The sequence below is a fragment of the Cryptomeria japonica genome, chromosome 4 (assembly GCF_030272615.1).
Source record: "Cryptomeria japonica chromosome 4, Sugi_1.0, whole genome shotgun sequence".
Lineage (NCBI taxonomy): Eukaryota > Viridiplantae > Streptophyta > Pinopsida > Cupressales > Cupressaceae > Cryptomeria > Cryptomeria japonica.
Window position 1 is genome coordinate 306830870 of NC_081408.1, and position 26076 is coordinate 306856945.

General features: G+C 35.2%; 1 protein-coding gene across 3 annotated transcripts in view; it reads left to right on the top strand.

The window, feature by feature from the left end:
- Nucleotides 1-11856: 11856 nt before the first annotated feature.
- LOC131052122 (uncharacterized) overlaps nt 11857-26076 on the top strand; it is a 184223-nt gene continuing 170003 nt past the window's right edge. Inside the window, exon 1 of one of the 3 annotated variants that reach the window (XM_057986722.2) lies at nt 11857-12108. The gene's annotated coding sequence lies outside the window, so the exon portion shown is untranslated. The remainder of the gene's footprint in view (nt 12109-26076) is intronic. The other 2 variants (XM_057986721.2, XM_059219807.1) reach the window with 2 other exon arrangements.

Here is a 26076-nt window from a genome sequence, read left to right on the forward strand (position 1 = left end):
TGAGAATTATGAACATGGATTGATTAAATTTCAATCCTGGCCCTTATTAAGATTATTCAATCTTGACCATCCATTGCCCTATTTTCCCTATAAATAGAGTTCTCATTCTCTCATTTTGATATAGAAGTTTTCATGCATCAAGCTTACAGTCATTTTACTAAGCATTTTAGCCTCTCTTTGATAAATCATCTTAATAAACATTTAGAAATATTTTAATATCATAGAATATTCATGTTAGACTAGTATATCATTGCTAGGATAATTAGCTAAATCTTATCATCATCTTTATGCTAGCTTTATCATCATAGTTTCAATATCATACATGTCTTAGGAATGCATTCATGTATAATAATCAAACATCACTCGTTCTTGGAGTTGTCATTCCTAAGTCACTTTTCTTAGTGATCTGAGAGCAAAGACATTGACTTTAGGGATCCTGTGAGATAGAGAACAATGGGACACCCCTTGGGAAGTTGAGCTATTTTGATATAGTTCCTATAACTTGCACCAAGAGTCTCATTGGTGTGTGAGCCTTTTGAATCATACTTTTACACTTATGTCACCCTCATTTCCCGCATAGAGTAACATCCAATATGCTTAATGATTTTGATAAGTTATTGGTAGAAACTGGTTCCAAGCCTAGAATGAGCCATCTATTGAGAATCCTTCAGTTGTGGTTGTTACTACCTCTACTTCATCTATATTAATTGTTGTTTCTCAAGGCTAGGGGATTACATCTCAAACACTATTTTTCGGTTTTGAAAATGTTTTTGTACTTCCCCATGGTTTCTTACAAATTCCCCTAAAAGAAAGAAAAAGGTAATTTCTCCCGATGAGTTTAATTTTTTTCAACGAGTCATTGTGAAGCCGAAATATACCAAGAAGGCCAAAACTATCTCAAGAGTAAGAATTGACCAGACCAGGGATAAGTATGTTGAGATTGCATAACCTCCCGTGGATAAGAGTGTAGATGAAGTTCGAGTATAAGATTATGTTGCGAAAAGAATATATCTTGGCAAATAAACTCATGATGGTGCCAAGCAGGATGCACAAGAGGCCTTCTGATCTCTCATTGTCAAATATGATGAGGAAAATGCTAAGAAATATTAGCTCAAGGTTCAGGTGGAATTACTTACCAATGTTTTAGTCAAAATTACTAAGTCCACTGAGATAGTTGAGCCAGTAACTTCATCAATTGATGAAATATCCATCAAGCAAGTTGAGAAGCTCACCTCAAGAGGTACTATAGTGGGTGAATGGATGGACAGGATGCTGAGTCAAGGGACACATCTTTTGACTTCAACAACCAGGTTGATTGATAGTATTCAGGGTGTTCAATATGAATTTGATACCATGTTCGAGACATTGACACAAGGTATTGAAACACATGAAAACAGTTTCGAAGCATGACTCAAATTGAGAGATTTTTCTTAGGATGTTCTTGTTGACAATAATATCGTTCCTTTAAGGAAATTCTATGTGCAACATAAAAAACTTCTGAAACATAGAATGGAAGTTTGAGAATAATTGATTGAAGATATCAAAAAGGCTAGGAAAACTAGTCACTTGGTACTGTAAAATAAATCCTAGCCAAGATCACATAATTTCCTTGTAAAATGTTTGATGAAGAGAAAAGATTACTACCCTTGGATTTGTTTATTCGGGCTTTCAATTTATTCATCAAGATGAGGTTGAGCGAGAAGACTTCTCAATTTTCTCACTTGACAAGTTGATAGAAATTCAAGTGATTTTGGATGATCTGGACTCTCTTTTAAAGAGATCTAAGAAGGAATGCACCTTATTGGAAAATTCACTCACTAGAATATAAGTTATCTTTGGCTATGAAGATGAACTGAATGATGTTGAAATCCAAGTTTCTTTTCAAAAGTATGAATAATTTTTGAAGAAAGATGGAGATGACGAGACACAAAATGGAACACCCCTTAGTCATTTTATACATTCATAAGATAGTGCCATTTTGTAGTTTCCATTGACATTTTCAAGTGTCATTTTAGAAAATAGTTTTGCATTTAGGAGTCTATGTATCTTAAGTCAAATCTAATTATTTCTTTGACTTAGTCTTAAGTTAGTTGTACATTTCCTATTTTTTCTCATCACACCTCTTCTATATATATGAGGTTTCTCTTTGTAATTAGCATCTTTATTTTATGCAACAAAACTCTGTCGAAGTGAAAAGCAAAGTAAGATTTTGTGTTCATGTTGTGAATTTGCAAGCTTATATAAGAGAATATAAGTTTGGCTTTCAAACTTTGTGTTGGAATCAATCTTGTGTATGATATAGATGTTATTATGTCATTTATGTTTTATGTTCTTGAAAAATTTAAGCTGAGCAGTGTTATTTGTCTGAGATATTGAAGAATAGTTTGAGTTCATATAAGTAGACTTTGTGTTACTTTGATAATTTGAGTATAGGAGCTTTGTGTGGGTAATAGTTTAAAGACTTTGAGCTTGTGCTTATTATCTTAAATGTTTATTGATAAGTTGTATATGAATAGCAACCTATAGACTTTAAGCTTTAGTTGTTATTTAAAAAAAAATGTTAGAAAAAGAGTTATTTGTAAGACGCTGATAGGATAGTAATTAAAAGAAGACTTCGAACTTCATTGTTACTTTCCTATCCCATTAGTTATTTTGTGAAAAGAGGAGCAACGAAAGGATATGTATTCTTATGGAAACTTTGCTTCTTAATTAGCATAGATTTTAGTATTAATGCAAATGAGAAATTGTTTTTAGTCTTAAGAAAATAAATCCATTCTAGATAGAGAATTGGAAAGTACTTACTCTAAAAAAAAGAAAGTGAAGTAATTGCATCATCCTGGATTAGTGTAAAGTTATAAGGTAGATTAATATTAAATATAGTTTGTAGTAGAAAAGGGGGAGCCTTCTCTTATAAATAGGAGGGACTGTATCTTGCCTTCTAAGAGATTGTCTCACATATTATGATGAAATCCACATTTTGTAAACATCCTTGAGTTTACAAAATTTTCACCCAACACATAATTATATTAAAATTATAAAAATTTACATAGAGACCAACATGCCAACTAACCAAAAATAATTATGGTTGGCAATTGAATGAAAAAGCCACCCTAGCAAAATAGAAACCTCTAAATACAAGCTAATCCTAACCTAACCCAAAATCCATCCTAGAAGGACCAATCATCATATGACAAAGAAAGTCACAAGTTGACAGATACATCTTTCAACATTGTTAAATACAACAAAACCCAACCCCAACGACTCACCTACAACGAAGACCTAAGAAACCTCCCCAAAGATACAAACCATTAGACCGCACTAAGGAGGGACCAACAAAAAGACAAAAAAGTAGAGGTGATTCATTCACTCCTTGTGATAGAAGTCATTTTAGCAGACCACCTTCACTATTCTCTCCATCTAGGCCTCATTCTCTTCCATCACAATTCCCACCACATGATTTAAAAACTCTTTCCCTACTGTGGCCCAACAATTATGGCATTCTAATTTGTGAGTAGAAATGGTTGCTTTGTCACTTCCACATTAGGTAGGAATAGCTTTGGAATGTTGTCAAGCCAAGGAATCCCAATGCCTCGTTCAAATAAGACCATATTGTCTATGTTCAATAATTTTTTTGCCTTGAGCACATGCTTGAGCAACAACAACGATTAAAACTTGGGCTCCCCTAGGTCAAGTAGTGATGCAAGAAAGTAAGAAGTAATATCTGTATTTAATAGGTATCTATTGGTCGAGTGCAAGAACTCTCTACCCAACACCATCTTGATTAATTCCATAGACAACAACTTTTCAAAGTGCATGCTACCTGTAGTTGTTGCTCATTGATGAAACCAAGAAATGACATTTGTCTCTTGTGAGTTCTAAGCTTAATTGACATCTCCATATTTGAAGCTTATGAGCAAGAATATCTACAATGTTTTACTTATAGGAGAACTTGTGTTACTCCCCACACATCGTAATTGCCAAGATATGAGAGATCGTAAATGTCTTGTCCAACCGATGCTAAGAAGAGGTCATGTTTATGCCAATTTATACTAATCCAATGTTTGGATCTCCTAAAATCTAGACACCAAATTGTGAAAAAGATACAGAATGAAATAAATTTAAATAACGCAACTTCCAAGGTACCAATAAATGACCATAAGAAGCTCAAAATTTAATGCTAGTAGTACAAAATGCAACAGATAGGACATATTCCATCGACTGCCACTAGTGTGTCACCCAAACCCAATTGGTCCGTGTGACTAAGCTGGCTAATCTGTTGACATCTCTATTTGCTTCACGATAAATGTGATTTATAGTGAAAGTATCAATAAATCGAAGAAAATCCATTATCCTATCCACCAACACACCAAGTTTCTAGTTCATCGTACTTTTCAATGCACTCACCACAAAGAATCGCCTTCTATCTCCATGTTGGGAATGTTCAAATCTTTTTAAAATAGTAACTCTTGAATTAATGCTTTTAATTTAGCCACAACATTGGTATATTTCTGCAAAGGGATCTTGAGCCCGTCAATTACCAAACCCTCCCACATTCTTATAATACAACCAACCCTAGAGGGGGTAGGATTACCACAAGAGGCACCAATCAGTTTGAACCACCCAAATTTTGAGGGACCCCATGTCATGTGCATTCTAATTGAGTCCATTGCACTTCCACCCATGCCTCCAAAGGAAGGGATCCACAATCCAAGCCAATTGAATTGTATTATATCATCCAAATCAGTGAATTGAGCATACTTCTTAAGGTGTAGAGTAGATCTACTATTGACAATTTATATAATGAGATTTCCTTCTCAAAAAATCTATGTTTTTGTTCTTTCCATTTTTCCCAGATTAAGAGGGAAGGGTTTGAGATCTATAGGAAGCCAAAGAGGGAAGACCTATGAAGAAGCAATCACCCCTTGAAGAGGATCATAATGTCATTTAGGAGGGTGGTGATCCACCCCAACTTAACACACAACCACCTCCAACAAATTTGGGTGAAGGGACAACCAAGTAAAAGATGGTTAATTGTCTTCCCTTCTCACCTAGAAAGAACACATCTTGACTGACATTCATACCCCATCCTCTTGAACTTGTTTGTAGTTAATATTTTATCTTGGATCATAACCCAGATAAAGAATCTGGCCTTGGGCAAGCAAAATTTTCTCCAACATAAACGAATCAAAGTATTTTCTCCTAGTTGAAGATCTACCTTTGCCACCATCCTATATCCATCCTTGGCATTGAACGAACTATTCTTCAACCCAACCTAAATCAATTTGTGCTAACCCCTTCAAAACACCATAGTTTTGCCCATCAATACCCCTTAAGTCGATTCACTTCATCCTCTAGAAGAGGGAGGGAATGAAAATCCTTCCAATACCAACCCAACAAGGGATCATCATTGATGAATGCTACATAATCTTTAACAATGCATCCTAGTGTTGCTTCAAGAAAGCCTTGGTGTAGTCTGCAACTACCATGTTATCAATGTTTGGATAACCCCCCTTCCCCCCCTCCCCCTAAGAAGCTTCTCAAAATAATATTGAGCCTCCATCGTGAATGTCTCATGAAAGGTAATCTGTAACAATTGACCTACAACTAAGCATGAAATTCCACACCCGAGATCCACGACAAGGATTCATAACTTTGAAAATGTCAGCTGGATTGTTGTTAACCAAAATTTTTTTTGGAGAGTTTTGACCCATTTAAGTTGAGGTTCTTTATCCATCCTCCACACAAATTTAGCTCTCAAGGGTTTATTTTGGCAAAGTTGATTGTGGATTCCAACACCCTTCACTCCTTAGCCCTACAAACATTATCCCAAGAGATCAAGGCCACCTTGTCTTTCTTAGCAAGACCTTTCCAAAAGAATCTTCTCATTTTCTAGATCAATAGATGATTTACTCCCACAAAGAGTGAAAGAGAAGACAACAAGTAAATAAGAATTATCAAAATCATATATTTTAACACGACAATACTGCTAGCCCAAGATAACCATCGACCCTTCCAAGATGAGGCTCTCTTATCCATTTTATCTCCTAAGGGATCCCATAGTTTGGTAGTTCTTAATCCTTTATCCAAAGGCAAACCTAGATAATTACAATTTAATTTGCTTACTTTAATGTTTAAAATACTTAGGATCTTTGCTTCCTTTATAGGAAGAACCATAAAGAAGAAAAAAATTGACTTTTCTTTACTGATCTCCTGACTTGAGGCTTTAACATATTAATTGAGATCTCCTAAAAATGTAGATCTTCTATTTTCTTTGCGGTCCCAAACAAAATTATATCATCAACAAATTGTTGGTGAGATATAGCTTGTAATGTGCTAGTCACTTGAATCTCCTCAATTAAACTAGAATATTGAGCACTTTTGAAGGCTCTTCCTAAGACTTCAACCATGATAATGAACAAGAAAGGTGACAAGGGGGCCTCAACCCTAGAAGCTTCGAAGAAACCCATGAGAGTCTCATTAACCATAACTTAGAACCTAGGGCTACAAATATAGTTGAAAATTTAGTTAGTCCATTGTTTGTCAAATCTAAAGGCCTTTAAAGTCTTACACATGAAACACCAATCAACTTTGTCATAGGTTTTTTTTAATGTCTAACTCAATGAGCATGCTAGGAGCCTTATTGTTTTGGGCTAAATAGACGACCTCTTGAGGAATAATGATACCATATAGAATGGATCTCCTAGGAACAAATCCAATTTGTTCTTCTAACAATGATGTTCAAAAGGAGCCTCTTCAATCTATTGACCATTACCTTTGCCAATATTTTATATATTGTGTTACAAAGGGAGATTGGTCAAAATTCATCTAGAGAATCGACATTTTTCTTCTTAGGGATGAGAATAATGAAGTATTGATTTCCCTCAAGAATCTACCTGGGTTCTTGGTGGACTCTAATGCTTCCACCAATTCCAAGCCCACCATTTTCCAATATTTTTGAAAGAAGCCTATATGAAAGCCATCTCGCCTTAGGGATTTGTTAGGATGCAACTATTATAAGGCTCCTTCAATTTATTCCTTAGTGAAGCTTGCATTTAGGGGTCCATTCTAATCCTCTGTATCAATTTAGGAATCCGTCTAATAAGGTCTAGCTAAGCCTGAAGGTCTGGTCCTTCCAAAGTGTTTAGGAGACTAGAGAAATATGCAACAAACTCGTTAGTAATCTCAACTGTTTCTTTAATGAAAGAACCACCTGGTTGCTTCAATTTTGAGATTATATTTATATCCTAACACTACTTAGTCACATTGTGAAAAAAAAACTTAAATTCTTGTCCTCCTCTGTCAACCAAGTCTCTCTCTATTTTTGCCTCCAAAATACTTCTTCCTTAGCCAAAAATATCTTCATAGGATTTCAAAAGGTCTCTTTTCATCATAAAGCTATTATGATCCATCCCATTTCTCAATACCTATTCATGTCGGACAATGAGTTTCCCTTCTAAAACACTTTTGGATTCAAAGATGTTTTTAAAATGATCCTTGTTTCACTAGATGAGCTTCTGTTTAATCACTTTAAGCTTTGAAACAAGGCATAAAAGATTGGACTATGAAAATTGTTCCTCCAACCACCAAGTATCAATAAGATCAAATAAGGTCACATGTTGCATCCACATTTCTCAAATCTAAATGGGCATCTGAAGGGTTTCCTATCTCCCACTAGAACTAATTAGATTAGACAATGATGCGAGTTAGAAGAAGGATAAATAAAACCCTTTAAACCAAAAGGGAAGGTGGCCAAGTTCCATCAAAAAAATAATTTGTCTAACTTTTTTGCAATGTTACTGAACCCTAACCTTTTGTTATTCCAAGTATAGGAGCCATTTCCCAAACCAAGATCTCTAGTAGATAGTTTCTAACCACCCAATCCTTGAAGTCTTTATGTGTTAGGTTAAATATTTGGATCCATCCTCTCTTATCCTATATATGTAAAATAAAATTAAGATATCCTCTAATAATGTTATGTGAGAAGGGATTGGCAGCAAGAAACCCATCCAACTTCATCCAGAGTTCTTTCTTCTTGAGGAAAACAATTGAACCATAAATAATTATCAACAAAAAGTGCGAGTTTGATGGGAGGAAATGCACTAGACCACCTAACCATTGTTTATCTTCTGCCAATTCTCAAATATCATTGAAGAAGGGTTCCAAGGGATAGGTAAACCTCCTATAGCACCATTGGATTGATTTGCCTCTATTTTTCAGTTCTTGATTTTCTTAGTAAAAAGATCCATCTCTAACTTGATTAGTTTAGTTTCTTGGATAAGTAGCATATCTGCCTTTGTTATCCCTAACTTGCGCTTGACCAAGCATTGCTTGTTAGGGGCATTTAACTCATAACATTCCAATAAAAGAGCATCATGACCCTTGGGTAAGGGGACTCCCTTTTCTTATCTTAGTAACATGGCGATTTTGAGTTGATCTTCTACTTCTCCATCTTTACTTTTGAGCTCTTGTAAAGTTTTCATGCCTTTCTCTTTAATCATGCTTTTTCCATATTTTGGATTTGTTTTAAGAGATAGAGTTTGATAGTGCCTAATTTATCTAGATCAATTGACATCTCTACATCTATCACTAGTTGGTCAACACCCCCAAATAGGATTTCTTGCTTTGCTTCTTGTACCTCTCCATCCTCTAACAACTCTTTCAAAAGATCCCATTTCTTGCAATGATTATTATGGTTTGAGGATGGATCTATTTCAACTACCTTGGCATGGTAACCAATGATACCAAAAAACTCACAAACTGCCCCCAATTACAAAAAACCATCACCCATGTCAAGATTCAAAAAATCTACCTCAATTTAGTTAGCCACCTGAAGGTCTCCACCCCGTTCTAATTTGTTAGGAGCCTACTAATTTACGTCCAAAACCTCCCTTTGGGTTTTATCTTCCTTTATTTCTGGATGTGGTTTTGGAGCCTCAAAGGGACATACATCCTCAACATGGGCTGTATATTTGATTAGGATTGATAAAAAACCTTTTGACACACTAGGGTTTCTGTCCACCTGTTTTAGTAATCTAAAATCTCATTTTTTTTGAGACTCTTCTCAACTCTTTTTCTAGCAATGGAGTTTTCCCTTTCTCCAAACCCTAATCGAACTTCTCCTCCTCTACAATCTATTGGAGCTTAGTAGTTTGATTTGAGTTGATTTTCCCTGAAGGTGATCCCTCATTAGCCTTAAAAGCCCCCAAACTACTCCTCCCCTCATTTGTGATTTTAGTCTTTACTGCCAGCCTAAAACTTCTTGCTTGAATAGTCTTTCTCTAAAGGCATCGACCTTAGATCTAACTCCTTGCCTTTTGATACCACCTTCCATATTAAGAGATAATCTCTAATTCCTCCAAAACCTCTAGATCCATAATAATTTCCACATTTACATCTGCCACAGATCTTGATTTTCCATTGAAAAAATCATGTACCCCTAAAAAGGAGCTAAGGGCATCACTTATCTTAATTAGGACATCAATATTCTAATATTCCACGAGAAGACCAACAAGAAAAATCCACATTGGAGTTTTCTTAATTTTGTATTTAAACCAATTGAAATTCAGGATCCAGTCCAAGAAATGAAAACTAGGTCCCTAAAAAAATAAAGGATTTCCATAGAGGATCTCTTGTTTTAGGGAAGAATTTATGCATTCAATAAGAAAGAAGTAATTAAGGAGGGGTTGGATGCTTATCCTACCTTTGAAAGAGATCTTCTACCATTTCGTAGTTTAGTTGCTAGGGCAACCATCTCCGCACCATTTTGACTAACATGGCCCAATCCTTGAGATGATCCATGAATGAAGCAATGATCTTCAATGATAACAAAAAGCCTTTGCTGCTATGTGGCTTTGTAGGATAGACAATCTTTCTTTTTGGCCCACTTGCAACTTCTCTATACCTTTGCCCCCATTACATTTGTCACTCATTTTAACATTCTTCAATAAATTTCTCTAGATATATGCCTTACGCCTGAACTCTTGTCCCTTTCTCCCAATGCCAACTGGGTTCGAATTGGCTCTAGTCGCAAATAGAAGTTTTATAGGAAACCCTTCCCCATATGTCAATATTCACTTGCCTCTTTGGGATGCTCCTCTAACTCACACCTTGCCTTTGTGCTCATTGTGCCGTCTAGCTCTATTATCTGCTCCTTTTGCCATTTTTCCTTCAAAATTTATTTAATTATCTAACATTTCCCTCTCATTATCTAATTGAGATTTATATTTTTAAACTTAATATATTGTGACATTATTTATCATTGGTTTAAATTTTTTGGTGTTATAGGAGCAAATTTATAGGAATGATAGATTTTTTAGGTTTTTTAGATTTCTTTATATTTAAAAAAGAAATATGTATTTAATTTAATTTTTTTAATTTTTTAATTTTTAATATTGTACATAGTGATTTTTCTTTATAGATATATAAATTTTAATATTTTTTTTAATTTTTCAAAGGTAATAACATTAATTAGCTGTTGAATTTGATTAACAATATTTAAATTAAGTTAAATAAAAAATGAAACTTATTCATTACAAGCATTACACAACAAGTATTTCTTTAAAAAAAATCAACTCAATTATTGTATGTATTCTTTATAATTATAATTTTGTATATTTTTTTCCAAAATGATCTTTTTTATCATTTTAATATGTACAAAATATTTTGATAGCTTTTAATATAAATTTAAATATTTTCATTTAGTCATTAAAAATACCTATTTTCACTCTAATGTTTATATTTTATAATTTTATAATTATTAATAATTATTTTATTTAAAAAATTACAATTAATATTACATAAATAGAATTAAAATAATATAATCTTAAACTAATAATCAATTATTAAGTTTATGGTTAATTTTATTATTATAATTATAAATATATATTTTAGTTAAATTATGATTATACTTTTAAGAAAATGTTGATTATTAAGTTTATGGTTAATTTTATTATTATAATTATAAATATATATTTTAGTTAAATTATGATTATACTTTTAAGAAAATGTATATTTTCACAATAGTGTTTATGATATATATTATAATTATTAATATTTTATTGAAGTAAGAGTCATAATTAATATTACATAAAAATAATTAAAATAATAATAATTCAAAATTATAATATATTTTAAAAAAGTATATTTTCACTATAGTATTTATATTATAATTATTAATACTATTTTCTTGAAGTGAGAGTCATAGTTAATATTACTTAAGTATAATTAAAATATTAAAATTTTAAAATACAATAATTCAAAGCACTTGTTTCTTTAATGTGATGTACATTATACTTTTGTATAAAAATGATATGTATAATCATTTATAATAATAATAATGTGATAAATTATATTAGATATCATGAAATTGATCATAAATACCCAATTACTATTTTCTTTAGTGTAATTACATATATAAATGATGTATACTTATTTATTGTGATGATTTGATAAATTATATTACATATTTCATTAAGTATGAAATTTATGAAGAATATATATATATATATATATTTTTGATGGAGGTTCACAAAGTAGTTTTTGCCACCCGATACAAGGGCACGAGTCAATACGCTGCACCTCTTTGGCTCTTATCCATTCCGTCAAATTCGCCCGGGGCACGATCCAGACCTCATTCCTTAAGATGTCGGAGCCATGCACTCAACAAGACTTGATCCCTAGTGGGCTCATTTAGAACCTTTCAACTGTCTATATTCAATATAATATATTTGAATATTTAATTTTTTTCCTCAATATCAATTAAAAAAACAAAAACAATATAATCTTTATTGCACTTAAATTTTTTTTTTTTTTTAAAACTCGCCACCGGTAACTAATATTTTCGTGTAAAAGGATGCAAAAACTTTTCTCCGGCTCATAACTTGGAGCTCTAAAACCCGACCGATATTTAAAGAGCCCTAAACCCTGATATTTTAAATTTAATTTCCATTATTCTGAGTAGAAGCAGCATTTGCAGCGAGACTGGTTTTGGTTCGTCAAATTTTTTAAAACTTCCGCTTTGGTAGGGTTTCGTAATATTTATCCTGCAAATTCTGCCAATTTTTTTCCATTGGATTTGTCAGCACGACACAATTTTTGCAGAATCTTGAGGTAAATCACTTCGCATGGTGACTTTTTATTGTGGGAATCTGTACCCGGCCGTGAAACTTTTTGTTGTGTTTAATTTCAGTCTAAAACAATTCTGTTGTTATTTGTTAAATGAAGGCATCGAATACGTGCATTTATTTATGGCTGTTTTCACATGTTATAGCATTGTAATACTTTTTTGATTTATTGATTAAAAAAAAAATAGCAGTTTAAAAAGGAACTGCCATGAAAAAGAGAAAACAACCAAGTAATTACGATGCATAGCCCAAGGACAATTAAACAACTTTCTACAGAATAGCAGGAGGACTTGTATTAAGAAATTCTACATGAACATCCAGACTAGGATGTAACAACAGCAGCCACAGCCCTCTAGAAATATGATTGAGCCGAACTTTTAACTTCCGAGCAATCAACAAGCTGATCCAGGAGCATACTCTTAAAAAAATACAGCTGAAGCACAAATTAAAATTGAAATTTAAATAAGTTCTGGAGCAAAAATTGGCGTTAATCACCTCCAAAAGCTGCTTGTATTTAGCATTTTTTTTTCAGCTGAGAACACTGAGTGACAAATTGTAACATGATGTCATAGTAAAATTTTAGTATTTTTACTTCTTGATAAATCGAATGATTAGAAAACATAGCTAAACATCTACTTTTTTTGTATGTGAAGCAAAATAATTTGTTTCATAGTATCAACAACTGCATTTTTATGAAGTCCATTACCCAAAATAACTTCTTTCCAACCGAACACATAATAAAAAATAGCAAGGAAATGACCAAATATAACATTCAATATATTTTGCCGCAAAAAATACCAAAAAATATGTTTTAAGCTTTTAGTATGCTGACAATAAGGACTCTTGGCTGGCTGAATCTTCAAATATTTCAATCTATCGGCAATAGGAAGCTTGTAGTGCAGGATTTTTCAAGTTGGATTTGAGCTTTTGCCAACATTGTAGACTTTCAATTTTGAGCACTAAAGTTCTTCCACTTGTTTTCTCAAAATCTACAACTCCATTTTGTTTTGTCTTGGATTTAATTCCATATTTGGAAGGAGTTTAAGATAGATCTTCTTTAAAGGGAAACAAAAAAACTGATATTTCTCCAGTCAAAACCAGTATTTGAAGAAATTACATTGTAAAAGCATACAAATTTCATAAGAAGATCCATAGGAACCAAAATTTTCACAAAGATCACAAACCCCTTAAACCTATTGTTTAAACTAAATGATATTTTGGAGTTTTGCCAGTTAGCCCAATCAAGGGAGTTGAAGTCCCAAATATCACCAAATTGCTGCACAACTTTTTTTGATAGATAATGAGATTGTTTAGGAAAGGTAACAACAAGTAGTTGCTTATGATATTGAACAAGCCAATTCCACCAAATAGAAGAAGTCAAAAAACTAAAATCATGTTGCAAGGAATCCTTGATCCAATTTAGAAATTTGCAGAGTTGTTGCTAGGTCTTTCAAATAGATTATAACAAGAATGATGCTATCTAGCCACCCAACTCCCCACCATTTGCTATTCATAGCAACAAGAATAATATGGTGACAAACCGAGATTTTCCATTGTTCTTTTTTTCTTCAGATAATTCAATATTCGATGTATTAACAAAGGAGATGATGGGTCCTTAAATAGAGCTTACAAGACGATGTTTCTAAAAAGAAACAATTGTTAATAGGAGTTACAAGTAACGCTAAAAATAGAGACTACCTGTCTAACTCTTAAGACTAAAAAAAGAACTCAAGATGACAACTAAGACGACAACTAAGTATAACAACTAAGATAACCATTATAGAATAAATAAAATATTATTTTAATACCCTCCTTAATGGTCATTTTACTCAATACCCTACAAAGGACATTGCAGGTCTTTTGATCACAAATGCAAAGAAGATTGCCCCTTCTCTTCAGAACACTCTGTTGTTACTAACATCCTGTGAGGATCTGCAAAATGTTAATGATCAAGAATACCAGAATTTGTCCAACTTGATGTAATGCTCACACGTGAATCACATAACTATCACACACGAATTACTGTGCTGAAAAAGAACTTGAAACCACGATTTTGAGGAAAAATCGGCAAAGCCTTTTTTAGATGAGCATTGAGCACTGTTCACTCCAGCAACTCCAAAATAGATTGCAAGATACCATGATTACAGATGTTCGCCCCAACAACTCTAGGTGCGACCCAAAAGAGATTGCGACTAACCATGATTTTTGTGGAAAAAATTGTCAAACCCTGAAATTGAAGTTGCAAATCATTGTTTTTTTGGTGGAAAAAAATAAGAATAACAAAACCCCACACGAACATTGCGAAGTATAGATGATACACGATTTTTGAGGAGAAGAATCGATCAAAACCCAACAAACAATTTTTTTAGGAAAAAAATCGTGAAAACTCAAAAACAATTTCTTAGGAAAAAATCGTGAAAACCCATACAAATAATTTTTGAGGAAAAACCATAAAAACCCACGGAATAATTTAGTAACTTAGTCAAAAAATGCAACCAGAAAATGAGCAAATACAGTGTCGCCATGAAAGGAATTGTGTGCAAAAAACTCGACAAACCCGTCATTGCATGCAGAAAAAAAGAGAGCTCAAAATCCTGATAGAAAAATGGGAAATCCACTAAAAACCACGAACTTGGCACCCACAAACCCATTGCATAGTTGTTGGGGAAAAATGAATAGAGCACGCGTCGAAAATCCTACGCATAGGGTCGGGGGAAACAACAAAGATCGTGTGGCATGATTAAAAAAAAACCTGTCGCCGTTGCAATTGAACCACGAAAAATCACGCCCTGAATAATGAACAGATGTGCCGTTGGAAAAACATAGACTTGTGACCGTAGAATCGTGTGAAAAACACCCAAAAAAGCCACCAAAAAAACGACCCAAAACTAGGTTGCACAGCTTGTGAAAAATGCCGCCGACAAATGTTGCTGTCACAAACACAAACGCAAAACATAAACCCTTTGAACAGCAAAAATTGCCCAATAGACATAAAAAGACGGGTTAAAAAAACCCTCATGAAAATACCTTAAAAAAAAACTCTGCGAAAACTACCCACGAATTTGATAAAATTTGCCAAAAAAATTCCAAATATTTTTTCCATAAAAAAAACCACGAAATTCTGACCCAAATTGCAGAATTTGAAAAACCTCTCAAAATCTTGGGCCCTTCGTGAGGGAGTTAGACCTAGACCCGCTCCCGCTCTGATACCATGTTTAGATAATTCAATATTCAAGGTATTAACAAAGGATATGATGGCTCTTTAAATAGAGCTTACAAGACGATGTTTCTAAAAAGAAACAATCATTAGCGGGAGTTACAAGTAACGCTAAAAATAGGCTACTTGACTAACTCTAAGACTCTAAAAAAAGAATTCAAGATGACAACTAAGATGACCATTATAGATGAAAAAAAATATTATTTTAATATCTTTTCGTGACACAACTCTCATTTTCCATTTAGCTGATATACAAGTCCCTGGTGTCTTGGGATCCAAAATATCCAGTCCACTTTTATTTTTAGGTTGTATACAATGTAAAAAAGAAGAGGATCTAAAGCCAGTTTTTTTGTCCCAATTAGTCCACAAGAATTGTTAAAATATTTCATTTCAGTCATCATATCCTTTTTTGTAGGGCATCCAGCAAAAGGAGTAGTAAACATGAGAAGCCAAGAATATTCAATTCACCAGTTGTATTTTGCCAGCTAATGGTAGAAATTTATTTTCTGTAATGTCCCCTTGTTGAAATAAGATTTATTAATAAATAATAATAATAAATTAAAATATAAAAGAATAAAAATAAAAATTAATATAATTAAAATTTAGTTAAGGTTAATGAATGGTCCAAAGGCATGAAATGAAAAGTTGTGTCTCCTTCAAACATGAGATATAAAAGGGAGAGAAGAGAACTTGATTTGGGGAGAAAAAGGAAAAAAGGAAGAAAGAAGGGAGCAAAGGAATTAAGGAAGCATTAATGGGAAGAAGATAAGGAACTGACTCTTTCAAAGGGGCAGCAATGATGAAAGGTTGTGACCCTTTCCAAGGGTGGTAATTGTGAAAGGTTGTGACCATTAACAGTGGTGTGACTCTCCCTCACATTGGAGGATATAAGGTGGAGAAGTTTTCATTTGAGAAGGAAGGATCCATGGAATAGAACAAAATATCTTAAGCATTTAAAAGTAGATTTAGGAGTAGACCTAAATCAGAATCATAAGAAAATCATGATATGAACATTTATCAAAGAGACCAGAACACATACAAATCTGCAAACAATAATAAAGCAGGCATCGAAGGAAAAGAAGAGGAAACATTAAATCAATAACCAGCGAATCAGACCTGATGGGATAGAAAGGATTCTCATATACACATATATATCTGAGTATAGGCAGCAGATCAGATTGATATAAACAACAGACCTGTGCATTTAAAGGGGGAAGCAACATCGAATTGAATCTGTCCAAATTACCACAACAGACCGAAAATACATAGCCTGCAATAATTTTTGAAGTATATTGGGCAAGATTTAGTGTCCTTCCAAAAGGGGACATTACATTTTCCCAAGTATAGATTTTGTTTTTCAGCTTGGTTATGAACAAAATCTGCATATTATAAAGAGTGACCTCCAATCCAAAGGGAATACCCAGGTATTGAGTAATCTGTCCATGCCTGATTTGTTGTTTGTAACTAGGCTAAGGAAAAGGGGTATTCAGATTGCCTAAGGCAACATCCGAATCCCTAAAGGGCTGGGCCCTTTTGCCAAAGGGTAACTTGTAGAGCTGGACCCTTCACACCAAAGAAGATAGCGTGTTCCTAAATAGGGCCAGCCCTATAATGAACACGCCACACTCATAAAGACCTAAATCAAATTGGTGCCAAAATATATATTTAAATAAGTCGACTTGAAAGGGTATATGCACCATATAAATAAAGGCTATTTGGCAAGTTAAAAAACGATCATTCATTCATGCTCTTAGCGATATTCATCTGCCTCTTGGTGTGCGAAAATAATCAGTGAACTTGGCGAATTTATCCAAGGAAGATATAGCGAATTTTGGTGCTCCTTATTGCTGTTAGATGGTGCATTAAAGTGCAGACTTGAGAGACTCATACTTGCAGACCTGAAGCAAACTTGAAAGTGCAGATTCAGTTGTAATGAAAGAGCAGACCTGGTGTATTAAAAGGGGCAGATCTGATTCATTCAAGTGTGCAGTTTGAAGATCCCAGATCTGAGTCACATGATTTGAGCTAAGTATTGTATTGTTGCAATTCAGAATTGAATACATAATCAGACCTATGGGTCTTTAGTGCTGGGTTTTTCCTCCTTGGAGGTTTTCCTAGGGTAATTGAGTTGGTCTCTTGTGCACTTGTTTTCTTTCTTTCGTTTACTTGCTTATCATTTACTTAATGTTAATCTGAAATTAAATACTGAAAGTCTGATTGCTGGTTTGAGACACAAAATTTACATGATTTGCTTCCATTATTTAGGAATCCAATGTGGAATCAAATCACACTGGATCATGAGAAATTCAGTTTTATGATAAGCTAACTTTGATCTCAAAATGGGGCAATACAAATTTAGAACCTCCAAAACACTCATTTTTTTTGATTCAAAATTTAGAATGAAGAGCATACTGTCATCAAGAAAATGTGAATAAAGAACTATTGCATTGTTTGGGATAGAAATACCTTTGATCAAGCTCATTGATTATATTTTTGCAGCAGATAATCGAGTGCATCAACAACAAGAACAGAGAGGAATGGTGATTAAGGACAAACTTGCCTTGCTTGATAGATTGTTATAGGGGGAATAGATTGGTCGATGAATTATTTATCACCAATTGGGCATCTGTATCTTTAAATAACATTTGAATCTGTTTACATATTCTGGGAGAAAACACAACAATTGCAAGATTTTGATGATAAAACCCGATTGCATTTTGCCATAGGCTTTATCAAAATCTATCTTCACTAGCAAAGCATTTTGCCTTGATTCTTGTGCTCGTTCACTAGTTTTCCAAGCCTTGATTAAGTTATCAAGAATAAATTTGCCACTTGGGAACCTTGTTTGTTTAGTTCTAACTATCCTTTTGCCATTTGGTTGATCACTGCAGCTAAAGCTTTAACAATAATTTCATAAGAGGTGTTAAGTAATAAGATGCCATCCAAGGATACAATCCACATTTAACCCCTTTGGAAGAAGCTTGATAGGCCTTTATTAGTATTAGATTCTAACAAACCTTGTTTCAAAGCTTCCAAGTATACAAGATAAAAATCTTCCTTAATATTCTGCCACATTGTTTGGTAAAATGCAACTAATGGCCCATCAATCCTCGAAATTTTACTAGGGGCCATGCTCCAAGTCTTCTATGGAAAGATATTAGTCTAGAAATCAACTATATTCATGATACACCTTTTTTAGGTATGTGTTCTTTGATAATATCTTCTAATATTAATTATCTTGCTAGTGAGGGTCCTTTCTAAAAAGCTTCTCATAAAAATGTGAAATATATATTTAATTTCTTCTAGGTTTGTATGAACCTCTCTAGTCTCATCTTGCTAGCGAGGGTCGTTTCTAAAAATCTTCTCATAAAAATTGTAAAATATACATTTAATTTCTTGTGGGTTTGTATGAACCTCTCCAATCTCATCTTGCATTGCTCAAATATATTCCTTATGTTTATAATTTAGGTAATTGAAGAATCATTTAGAACCTCTATTGGCCTTCTTACTTGAATGTAATCTAGCCTTGATTATGGTCTCATTGTGACGTTTTCACACATCGCCCCAATGCAAATGGGGACCCCCTACTTTTTAGGCACTTCCGGTCTTTTGGCTTTGCTTTTTGGGTCTTTTCGCAACAATCTCGTCAGTCTCTCTGCTTTGTGAGTGGTCGGGGGTCAAATTGATTAAGTCTGCTTTTCGTTTGAGCGAATTTGGTTAAGTCTAGGGCTCGTTTTATCAATTTTAGGGTTTCTATCTTTAGTCCTAGATTTTAGGGGTTTCTGTTAGGGTTTTGGAAAAATTGAACATATCATTGGAATCAACACCCCTCAAGGAACCTCTTAGTAAAATTTGAGTCAAAACGGAGCAATCTTCTATTTTTAGAAAGTTACTATTTTTTAGGGATTTTATTGAGTCCCAGAATGTCTTCATTTTGCCAAAAAACAAATTTACTATTTTTAGTAATTTCTATTTTTAGTAAGTTCCTATTTTTTAGGGATTTTATTGAGTCCCAGAATATCTTCATTTTGCCAAAAAACAAATTTACTATTTTTAGTAATTTCTATTTTTAGTAAGTTTCTATTTTTAGTAAGTGCTTTCCTGACCTATTTTGTCCAAACCCAAACATTTTGAAACACTTACTATTTGGGAAAATCTATTTTTGGCAGGTTTTTCATAGGAAAACATTGGAAACTGAACATCCCTGAGGACGCTGAAGACTGAACGTTCTTGAAGATCATTTCTAAATCTGGAAGAGTCAGAAGGCAGACAAGTGTGATCAAAATTTGGCTAAGTATGGGAACCAGTCCAAGAATGGAAAGCTCAAAAAATCATCTGTCTGGAAATTCACATCAGTCCACAAATGTCATCTTGATCCGGAAATGGCCTGAAATTTGACTGTCTGAAAATTTAAAAGATCTTCTAAAACCTAGAATTGCATTATAATTCCTAGAGATCTGAAACCACTCTCAAACATCCTGCCAATATATATTAAATATAACTTAAAAGTATAAGAAAGGAAAAAGACATATTGAAATGCCACTTAAATTGAATGAGACCAACTTGTAGAAATCATGAAATTCCTCCTTCCTTGGAAAATAGCCCGTGAAGTAGAAGAGGTGCCAAAATGTAGCATGCATGGAGGGATGGAAAAATTGTGAATTCCTTGGCCTAGGTAAAATTCCGCCCTAGCATTGTGGAGGGCACCAAAAATCAAGTGGCAAGGAAAATTTGAAAGTCATTGAATTCCTTGACCAAAGGGAAATAGCGCCCTAGGGAAGGAGGCGCCAAAGGGAGGTAACGAAGGTGAAAGTTAAAAATCATGAATTCCTCCCTGAATGCAGAATACTGCCCAAAGTGTCAAGAGGGCACCAAACAGAGGTATCCATGGAGAGCAAGAATTTCATCCATCAAAGTCAAAATTCTATACCTAGTTAGGAAAATTGAAAATTCTTCCAAGGCTTGGAAATGATGAATTCCACCATGAAGAGTGAATTCCACGCCTAAGTTGGAAAACTGAAAATTGTCTAAGAAATGAAAATCCAAGGGTCAAGGAGGAATGGAAAAGCAGAAATCCCCTCGGGAAATTTTTAGAAAAATCCATTTTTAGATACCAAATCTCGTTTGAATTTCAATTTTTTTGTAGATTTGCATTCGTAGGAGAATTTTTTCTCTCCTTGACCAAAACCCTAATTTTGTGGAAGATCCCTAAAAAATAGGAGATGGTGGAAAATTGTTGAAAAGCTCTTCCAGAGCAAGGCAAGTTAAAAAAACTTCAAGAAAATGCTTCCAGAGTTAAAGATTCTCCCTCCTGAAGTTTTCTCTCTCCAGGGGTTTCTCGCCTAGTAGCAACCAAGTCAGCGCATATTGAATTAATAGCAGATTCCTTTTGCATGCGACCATCACGTCTAGGAGGTGATGGTGCATTTATGGCTTCGTGGTGGTGCACTTATTGTAGGAATATTTTGACCAAGTGGTGGATTGGTCGATGCATGTTGAATGCATGAAGAATCTTTTTGCATGTAGCCGCCATATTAATGATTTTATGATAGATTCTTGCCGCATGTAGCCGTCGTATGGAGAATGATGGGCATTTATTTTTTGCATGGGATTATTCATGGTATTTTGGGCAAATTTGATGTAATGGAGTGCATTTAATGCACGAGTGGATGCCATTCTCGGATTGTTTGAATTTATTGTATATGGGCTTAGTGGGCATTAATTGTTGATTCCCACTTTGTTGAATCATGTGTGGGGGATCTTTTAGGGAAAACCCTAATTAGGGTTTTGCATGTAATCATGGCCTGAGGCCTATATAAAGGGGTGACCCCCCTCATTTGTAAAGGGGGGAGATTTGTATGAAATTGTTGCGATAAGTTTTTTGAGATAATAACAATGAAACATTGTTCTTTGATGGTGTCCACTTAAGTTATTTCTTCAGAACTTGCATGGTTTCACCTTCCTCACTTAGAGTAGAAGTAGTATAGTGCTTTGATTTCAATGGAAAATGTAATGGTGTCTGATGAATTTCCATGGTTCATACTTTTTTCATCTTGCTGATTGTAAGTTGCAGTGTAAAGTTAGCCCGAGCCACTAAATTTGTGCTAAGTTCAGTTGTGGATAGTTGTTTGGATTGCGCCGTTTTGGGTATTCAAATGCATTTTCTATATTTGAAAATCCTTCAACATCCTCAAAAGATTGCATTGGTTCTTGCGGAGTTGTAGTTAAACTTGGCGAAGCAGAGCTTGGTTTATTTGGAATTTGTCCACCAGAGCACTCTTCATTGATATCATTGCCCTTAGGAGTAGATTTAGATCCTTATGAACCCTTTCCCCTTTATTTTCAGTTCATTTTAGTTCGTTTGAAGCAACAACATCACAAAATTGCCATATCTGATGATGAAGTTCCAACCACAGTGAAGAAGTGAAAGAATGATCCAAACGTAAGGCCCCTTGGATTACCAGCAATCACATTCGCCAACTGAGTCACGTCCATTGCATGAAGGAACCTTGGAGTTAGCCGTTTGAACTTTCCATAATCTTAGCATACTGTTAAACTTTGATCAAGAGAGAGTGAAGTGACCATTGGTAACTTTACTCTGTGTTCGATGCTGTCATAAAAAACACGTCAACAGGTCCCTTGCCCCTTGTACACATCAAGTTTATGAAGTTGGGTTTTGATATCAGCTATAGAAGTTTGAATAGTTATATCACTAAGGTTTGGACTAAGTGGATTTCTATTGATTTTTAACTTCCCTTAGAAAGATATGAATAGTAATATTACTTAGCGAGAGACACCAATCTCTCCTTTAGGGAGGAGGCACCAATCTCTTCTGCAAAAATTCACCTTATAAATCTGCCTTAAATTTCAATAGGCCTGCAATACATCTGCCTTAAATCTGCTATGAATCACTTCAACTTCTTCACAATACTGCTCTAAACCTCTTCACAAATCTGCTCCAACTCTTTTCATAAATCTGCTCTTAATGTCTTTGCAAATCTGCTTTAACCTTCTTCACATATCTCCAATACTCTTCATATTTCCTGTTCTAGATCTGGTCTAGATCTGCTATAGATTACCTCCAAAATTCTGCTATAAGACTGCTCTTAAGTCTGCACCGAATCTGCTGCAAATCACCTCCAAAAGTCTGTTATAAAACTCCTTGAAAGGTCTGCTATGAATCTTCCTCGCAAATCACCTTGAAGTTTTGCCTTAAATCAGCCTTAAATCACCTTGAATATCTGCCTTAAATCTGCTCTTAGGTGTGCTCTAAATCTGCTATAAATCACCTCCAAAAGTCTGCTATAAGTCTCCTTGAGGGTCTGCTACAAATCTGCTGATGGAGAATATACTTCTGCTCTATATTTGGAAGATATTTCGATAATTGCTTGATGTCTTTACCTTAACTTCATCTTTAATTTATACCCCAATCATGCCTTTTCACCCAAGAGGTCGGCCTCATATGAAAATAATAATTCTATAATGAATGGTCCTACTTATCAATTGATGAGTTAAAGGGGCTCTATAATGAATGGTTCATAAGGCACAACACTTGCTGAAGGTTTTGCAAATGGGGTTGCAAGCTAAGTGGGTTTAACCTTGGAGGGAACTCCGTGGTTAAGCGCGCTTGAGTTGGAGTAGTACTGGGATGGGTGACCTCCCGGAAAGTCCCAATGCTTCATCCCTGTGAGCATCACCTGGATGCAATGAGTGCTAAGTGGACCATTCATTCTCATGAGAGATGGGTTCTTGTGAACCACTACTCATGAAACATGGGTCAATGAGTTTGACCCAAAACTACACAGTTGAACCTTGATAGCAATATCATAATAATAATTCTAGTTTAGTTTCACCAAGGAGGTTGGCTAGCTTTTTCACATAAATGAATTTATTCTAGTTCCCGAAGTTTTTATTATACCAAGGAGGTCAGCCAGCCCATAAAATTTAATTATTTATCTTTGGAACTCAGTAAATGTTTTCTGACGAGACCTCCTTTGATATCAATATTTAATCATCTTGACATTAATTCCCTGTTGACATCAATGGCAACAATATTTCCAACAATCTCCCCTTTTATCATTGGTGTCAACTTCGTGATCAAACAATGTTATGAACATAATGCTCCCCTTGTCTCTAATGCTTCCAATTTTTGTAACTCTCCCCCTTTGACTTCAATGACAAAGGGATGCCCAACACTTACAAAGAATCTCCCTCTTTTTACAATACTTTGTGACATCAACATCATTTTCTTTTTTCCAGTAACTCTCCCCCTTTCTGAAATCAATGACAATGAGATGCTTATTATTTTCAATCAGCCAATCTATCTTTGAATTGTCTTCTTCACAGAGCTTGTAAGCTATTGCAATAATTATTTCTCCTTGAATTTATCTTGTCCTCAAATTTGTGCATGGAGTGCATTTGGCACACTCATAGATTTTTCCTCCACATTATCTTGCTCTTGTTTCCTTCTCCATACTTTTGTAAACTTTCCCTCGTGTTTGTTCATGGTATCTTCCTTGTTCTCTTTGGGTTCTAGTAGACTACTACTACAAAATCTTGCTTTATGCCCATGGTTGTTGCAGTTGTAGCAAATGACATTATGATCTACCAATGGAACAAAAGAATTATAGTTCCTTCTTGAAAACCCATTAGTACTTCTATATGTGTTCCAACTTAATTATATCTCACATGTTCTCTACAATTTGTTGCCTTATGACCAAAATGATTGCATGAAACACAATAACCATAAAAGAAACTTTTGAACCTCATCATATGTTGCTGTTTTGTTTGGGAGGTGTTCACATTAATTTTCCCGTAACTAAGGTTTTCGGCCGGGTTGCTTATTTTGCCTTTTCAGTTTTCCAGCAGTGCAGGGCGTACAAGACAATTGTCAGCTCGGCGTTACTCCCCTGGTCCGTATTTGGTGTTTAGTTTTTGGAGTAGCGCGACGGTGACAAATGGAGAGATGTTGGTGATTGGACTTCTTTTTGGGGCCCACATTTCAACGCACAAAGCAAACGGTTACTTGACACCGTCATGTTTTGGCGGGTGCATTTCTGTTTGAAAGGGTTTCCTAGCTTGCCCTCTGCTGTTAGCAAAATCTTTTCGGTTTATGACAGTATGAAGATCGTTGCAGGCAGGGAGTGAAGTCTTGGGGCCGTTTTGCTGGGTGTGATCTTCAGGGCGACACGGCATGGTTTTCTGTTCGGGGGTGGTTATGCCTTTTTGGCATGCTTGGGAGCTGTTTGTAGAGCCGCGAGCTCTATTTATGCTTGCTTTTTCCCTGTTAGTAGGGGTTTAGAACTTTTCAAGAAGAACAATTAAGTTTGTTTAGTAGGAATTTTAGCCTTTTAAAACTATTATTGTTTTCTGGAGAAGGTTATTCAAATTGTGCCTGCGACCTTTGTGATACTTCTTTCAGTACGTTGTGATGGTCTTTTTTTGTGCTGTTCTATTAGAATTCCAATAACTTTGGGAGTACATTTATCTAAGATTTTGCCGATTAAACTATGTTTTGCACAGGAGAATGTCATAAAACTCCTTGGGAGCATTTGCAAAATGTAGCCACTGTCTGCACTGCCCATGGTATCACTGAACAAAATGTGGCTCTAAGATTGCTCGTAGCCTCTTTCAAGGGAAAAGCTTTGGATTGGTTCAGATCCTTTGGCCCCAACACTATAGGAGATTGGGATCAGCTGGGAGATCGTTTCTTTCAGAGATTCTCGGATAAAGCTGACAGATCGTCCTTGATGCACCAACTCATCACAATAAAGAGGGCTCTGACCGAAGCACTAATTGATTTTAATCTGAGATTTCAACAAACCTGGTAGAGGATACCTTTGTTTGCTCGCCCTCCGACGGATATGGCTTTCGTATTCTATTTAAAAGTTTTCAATTCTGACATATTAGTGATGATTCAATATTTAGGAGGCAATACTCTTCCGCAAGCATTTGACATAGCAGTCCAAGCTGAAAATAACCTTATCGACATTGGGAAGCTAGCCTCTCGCCCTAGAATGCCAGTATTCCCTGAAATATCCACTCAAGTCTTAGAAGAAGCTACTTCCAGTACGTCCGCTCCGCAGTCTATGTATTCGTTCCCTACTCCCCAAACCGCTTCTCTGGTTGCTGAAGTTAGTGATATGAAGAATCTCCTAAGATCCTTCTCCAATGAGATTGTCAACCTAAAAAGAGCCCAGGTGTCTCCCGCCGAGCCCCCTTTTCAGCAAAATTTCCAAGGGAATCGACCTCCGTACCAACATATAAATCATCGTGCTAATAAACCTCCTCAACCGAATGGCCAAATAGTCCCAGTCCCCAATCCGTTGCAGGTTGTCTACCCAACCACTGGTAGGGAACTGATAGTGGGCCAAAATAACTTGGCGGGCGACACCAACTCTTGGTGTTTCCCGTGCAACAATGCTCATACTCCAAGGAATTGCCCAAGAGGGAATTTGCAGCAGAGGGTTGCAGAACAAAGGAATTCAGGCATGATGTCGGATGAGTCTGCATATACATCTCCGGGTATGGATAATGCGGCTTTTGTCGCTCAGATGCAAGGGATGTCATTGCAACAAGAAGCAGAAATCACCCCTGATCATGCGCTTTTTTCATGGATGGAAGATGAGGATGCAGTGCTGACCAACGATGCAGTCACCCCGAAGGATGGAACTCCTCTCGTGCACGCAGATTACAATCTCCGCTCCAAAAGGCGTTTGACCGGGGAAAGCACCATCA